At 33.8% G+C, this 6,300-nt stretch overlaps 1 long non-coding RNA gene and 1 pseudogene across 1 annotated transcript; both read right to left on the minus strand.

Annotated features, from left to right (window-relative positions):
* Positions 1-231: 231 nt before the first annotated feature.
* LOC110873173 lies at positions 232-873 on the minus strand (annotated as a pseudogene).
* A 3,632-nt stretch (positions 874-4,505) lies between these two features.
* On the minus strand, positions 4,506-5,113 carry LOC110873176. The gene is made up of 3 exons (XR_002554966.2): positions 5,102-5,113; positions 4,622-4,708; positions 4,506-4,535 (listed from the first exon to the last, which is right to left on the minus strand). It is a non-coding gene; the product is annotated as an uncharacterized LOC110873176 (long non-coding RNA).
* Between the last annotated feature and the right edge of the window lie 1,187 nt (positions 5,114-6,300).

Consider the following 6,300-nt stretch of genomic DNA (forward strand, 5'->3'; position numbering starts at 1 on the left):
TTGTAACCAAACATGTGTAACAGCCACATAACATTACAAACAATATTAAATGTTAATGCACAATAATCACATTCATAAGTTAATTCCCAATATCATCAATAAAAATTAATTAATTTAATCTCAGTTTATAATTCAACCAAAATCGAAAATTCATTATTTCAGTCCAAAGTCAAACGGATTATCGCCTGCCCTCTAAAATTTCCAACGAAAAATTGATTAATACGATTGAGATTAACAACCGATTCACCCTTCATTTCAAGATAAACAACACCCAAATTGGTTAAACAAATTATAGAACAAACATATTTCATATACTTTGCACTAGATTCAGAAACTTGATACCACAATATCAAAAACTAAAAGGTAATAACCCTAAGAACTGGTAAATTTCGTAACCGCCTTTGTGCCTTCAGAAACAACATGTTTGGCCAATTCACCTGGAAGAACAAGCCTCACAGCAGTCTGGATCTCCCGAGACGTGATGGTGGGCTTCTTGTTGTAACGTGCGAGTCTGGAACTCTCCTGAGCGAGTTTCTCGAAGATATCGTTGATGAAACTGTTCATGATTCCCATGGCTTTGCTGGAGATTCCGATGTCAGGGTGCACCTGCTTCAACACTTGAAGATGTAGATCTTGTACGTCTCCACGCTCTTCTTCGTTCTCTTCTTCTTCTTCTTATCTGCAGAGGCGGCTCCGGCTTCTTTCGGCAGTTTCTTCCCGGCCTTTGGCTTCTTCTCCGCCGGTGCTTTCTCTTCTGCCGGCTTCTTCTCGGCGGGCTTCTTGTCTGCCTTTGGTGCCATTGATTTCTTGAGGGAAATTGAAATTCTAGGGTTTGAAATGTAAATTGGGGGAAGTGTGTGTGATTGAAAGAGATTAGGGGTATCGGTTATATATGAGAGGTGAATGGGTTTTAATTGGAGGGTTGGGTTATTTTCCGGATCGATGACATGGCATGAGAATGGACGGTTGTGATTGTTCAGATGGTTAGATTATTACGTGGATCGGTGACGTATAGCATTACACAACCATTAGTTTAGCTTATTTTTTGGGGTTGGCTAAATGCACCTCCATTTTTACTTTTCATACCTCCTTTCTAAAAATATTATTTTAAAAACTTGTCATATTTCACCCCTATACAAACCATTATATTTAAAATGTTTTTTTCCCAAAAGGTTAAAAAAACGTTTTTTGTTACTAAAAAAATAATAAGGTTTTTTTTATTAATCTTTCTTTTTTCATAACAATTATTTTTAAATATTAAAATTATAACGTTTTTCTCTAAATAAAACGAATCTTGGTTTTAAAGACATTTTCTGACTAGTATTTTATTATATTTTCATTCATAAACAGGCTTTACGAATTGAAAATTAACGTTTTTTATGAAAAAAAAAAAGGATAAACATATTTTTTGAAAAAAAAAACCCGTTAATTTTATGTATTTAACCTCAAAACCTCACTTTTATTCTTTTATTTCATAGTTTAGTTGTCGTACCTCTTTTATTTTAATAATACTATTATTATATTTAAATATTTTTATAAAATGATTAACAGTTCTATATATTAAAACTAGAAAATATTTTTCCTTTCTTCAAAAGAAAACATTTACATCACTAGCTTATATCTATTTATTAAACCATGTGTGTTAATGAATAAATAAATAAGTATGTAGTATAATAATTTTTTTTAAACTAAGAGTTCAGTTAGTGTCTTAGAATTGAAACTAAAACGGACACATCAAGCAAAACAAATTAAATTAAATTGACTTATTTCAATTTAAAACATTTGTTTTTTTTTTAATAAGAAACCACTTTTCGTTTTAAGTTAAAAAACGTTTTAAAATACAACTAATAGTAATAACAAAAATAAGATAACAAAAAGACCAAAAAAGATATTATAAAAACAAAAAAGGGTTGAATAGTATTAATGTGAAAGTTTAGGAAGGAGGTGCGTTTAGTAAAAAGGGGGTGCATTTAGCAACACCCTATTTTTTTTCCTAATAAATCCACATGGAATCATCTTATTCTAACATGGTTGATATGGGCCATATAAGGTTATACTGCCCGTATCAACCATGTTAGAATAAGATTATAGTGTTGTCGAATATATATTGTACGACGATGTTATACGAGTCGTATATACCTATAAGACCCGTATACAATGAATTTTGTTTGTTTTATTGTTTATTACTATTTGACGTGACATATTATTCCTCGATTCACGTGGAAGTAGACGTAAGATTCTCTGATTCGATGTTATATTCCTCGATTCTCGTGCGAGTTATGTGATTAGGCGTTAGATTCCTCGATATTCGTGCGAGTTATTTGATTCGACGTTAGATTCCTCGATTCGTGTGTTAATCATTTGAAACGATGTAATATTCCGCAAAATTCTCTATATAAACGACACTAATTTCATTCATTTTCATTCAACTTCTATTCGTTTCTTCTATTTTTCTCTGTATTCAAATTATTTATGTTATAATGTCGGGTTGGCGTGACTTTTTTAATGTGTTTGATAACGAGGCGAATCAGGGAAGTTATGATAACAGTGAATATAACAAAGCGAACATGTTTGATCTGAATGCTCCGTTCGATCCCATTCTTGCGTCTGATGCAGGTCAGGATATTTGGGGTTTGGATGCCTTTTAGCCTAATTATGCTGTTTATTATCCATTGCAGCACCCAGTTAATTTTGAAGCCCCTCCTGTTAGTGTTTGACAATTTGTAATGATGAACATACACATTATATAAATGTTTTGGCAACTTGTTGAAATTGAACTTGAAAAAACGTTTAAACGAATCAATTTGCATGTTTTGAGAATTTGTAATGATGAACGTACACGTTATATAAATGTTTTGGCAACTAGTTGAAATTGAACTTGAAAAAACGTTTAAACGAATCAACTTTAACACATACCGACCGTATCTTCGTCACTTCCGCATATAGTAATTTAAGAAAAATGAAAAATACTCAATTTTATACGGGCCGTATAAACGTATACGCCTCGTATACTGTGATCGTATATGAAGTATACGACTGAATTAAAAAACATTAAATTATTGTATACGGGTCGTATACACTTATACGGCCCGTATACATAGAAAAAAAGATCGTATAAGATTTATACGACCTCATTTCCACCATACGGCCTCAACATTCCACCAAAAATTCTCTTGGTTTCTCTCGGATCGTTCTTGGATAGTGTTCTTCGGCGTTTGTGGGGTTTTCTTATTCTTCCTATACGGTACGTTTTCGTATAGTAAACTTTCAAATTCCGAAACATATTAGATTATGGTCTTGTATAGTAAAGGATCGAATAGCATAGATAGGCGTAACGGTTAAGATTGTATAATTGAATTTGGAAAAAAAAATTGAAACTGAAAATTGAAACTGATTATTCAAGTGTATACGGTCGTATACAATTTATACGATCGTATACACTTGAATATTCAAACGTTATACGATCGTATACACTATATACGCTCGTATAGCAGTTGAATATTCAAACTGTATACGATCGTATACACTATATATGCTCGTATAATGTTTGAATATTCAACCTGTATACGATCGTATACGATATATACGGTCGTATACTGGTTGAATGTTCAAGGTGTATACGATCGTAAACGTCATATACGATCGTATGAACTTATATTTTATTCCCAATTTGTTATATTTTTAGCGCATCCGCGACGTATAATACGTGCGTACTGGAAACATATATCTGAGGTGTACGTAGCGTATACGTGCGTATAATACTTGCGCGTACGGTCGTATACTTCAAGAACAACAGTCGTATAATACGTTAACACTAATCGTATAGTGATTGCTAAGTTGTGATTGTTATTTTTACAGACGATATGGCTGAGTCATCAGCAGCTGGTGCGGCCCATAGAGGTCGAGGTCAGGGTCGGGGTCGGGGCCGTGGATGTGGACGCGGACGGGGACGTGGACGTGGACAAGAGGAGGAGATTGTGCTCGATTTTACTGAGACGGGGCAGTTTATTAGAGATATCCCCCGAGGAACGGCTGCCTATAGGTAGGGGTGTTCAAAACCGGATATCCGAAAATTTCGGATACTCAATATCACTATCCGAATCCGTATCCGAAAATTCGGATATCCGAATTTTCGGATATCCGTTCGGATAGTGAAACGGATATCCGAATTTTAAAACCAAAAAAAAAAAATTCAAATTCAAGTCTTAATAATACATCACCAGTAGTAACCATTTCTAGCCAAATTAAAGTCTTAATACAAACCAAATACTAAGAATCTAAGATGTTCAAAAAAGGCAAATAAAGACAATTCGTAGTTCGAAAATAAAGACATAATCTTCCAAATAAAATAGCCCAAAATCCAATCCATCTCCCAACTTCCAATCTAACCAAAAACCTGAATGCAAATAAAAAAGAATAGTAATAAGAACAAGTGCTTAAAGGAATTGAAATATTAACACAAAAAAGAATTGCTTTATTAACTAGTGAACCATATTCCAACTTTTCTAGCAAGCATGCTCAAAAACCATGACAACCTGTTAAAATCCAAAACCATCAAACCATTTCAAACAATAAGTTGCTTTTAACATATATCACTAAGTTTATTAAAACAAACCAATACCTTATGCCGTTTCGGATGTTTCATAACTTTCATCAACCGTTTCATCAATGATAATGGTGGGTTGTTCCAAGGCTAACTCTTTCATACCTATGATATAATAGAGAAAAAAACATATTAAAATGCTCTCCATGTAAAAAAAAATACACTAAAATGATATGTAATAAATATAAAACTGAAATGTAAAGTAATAATTTATATAACCTTCTTCCAGAAAGGTAAGATGTAATTAACCGTTTTCTTTCCTTTAGCCTTAGAAACCACTTCATTTTCAGACACTAGCTCACAGTCGAAGTTGCTTGCATTAGGAGTGTCCACTGGAAACAATCTGTAATAAATTAAAAACAATCTCATAAGCGAATCTTTATTACTATTATTAGGAGTGTCCAAAAAGGTAAGCTGATGTAATTAACTAACTACCAGTTGAAGCCAAACAACATTCTGTAAAAACATAAGTGTATAGGAAGAAGAGTGTGTACTCACCTTGTTTGACCCAGATAACCTGTTGCAACTGAAAACGGTTTCCCTCTTTTAACTTGGCTAGCTCAAAACTGTTGCCTAGCATAAATCAATAACCAATAGTGAGATGAGTTCATAGTTGGATGAGTTCATAAGTTAATACCAGTAATAAGATATGTATACAAAAAAAACCAATACAATTTTTACTATGTAAAGCCATAACAAACTAGATGCCATATACTGATATACCAAATCATCATGCTCCACAACAACAAATTCAACATAATAATTCTTACTGACTGCAAAGATAAGCCTGGGATAAATTATATCACTTTCTAGGTTATGAGATCAGCTTACCATTTATTTTTTGTGTACAATCTATGGAACGTATACATTTATTCATCATGAAAGTAGTGTAAAATTTTTAATGCAAAAAGAGTGTGTGTAGACTGTAGAGTGAAGTGAGGTAATACCTATGATGAGTTCGGTTGCTGGATTGATGACAGAGATGCGTTCAGATCAACTTGCCGTCGCAGAATCAACCAGATCGATGAAGTTCTCTACTTCTCTTCACTCGCCGTCGGTGAATCAACCAGATCGATGAGGTACTGGTTCAGATCGATGATGTACTGGTTCAGATCGATGAAGTAGTGGTTCAAATCGATGAAGTGGTGAGGCGACGATTCATCGTTGTTCGCTGGAGTGAGATTGGGGAAGAGTTGGAGAGGTGGCGTATAAGATTTAGATATAGGGTTATAAGGAAACATGGGTGTATATATTTTATATATAAAACAATAACAAAAAGCATTTTTAGTATTCGGATATCGGATATCCGAAATATCCGAAACTTTTCGAAATCGGTATCCGAATCTGAATCCGAATTTTCGGATATCCGAGTTTCGGATATCTGAATTTTCGGATATCCGATGTAACACCCCGTGTTTTCGAATGTCAAAGTCAAAGTCAAAGTCCAAGTCAACTTTGACTTTCTTTGACTGTAGATAGTCGATTTTGTGTTTTAGTTGTATTATGTGGAGTAAGTGTTGTAATCAGCAAGAATCGAAGTAATCAAATGTGTTTTAGGGCGAACCGATCTACGGCTGTGAATAATAGGAAGTAACAATGCGATAAAGATAACTAATCAGTAATCAAACCGATCTAACAATCAATCGAACTCGAGACTCGAACCATGCGAATTTTGGTATTATTATACGTGTGTGTGT

The sequence above is a fragment of the Helianthus annuus genome, chromosome 8, assembly GCF_002127325.2.
Source record: "Helianthus annuus cultivar XRQ/B chromosome 8, HanXRQr2.0-SUNRISE, whole genome shotgun sequence".
NCBI lineage: Eukaryota > Viridiplantae > Streptophyta > Magnoliopsida > Asterales > Asteraceae > Helianthus > Helianthus annuus.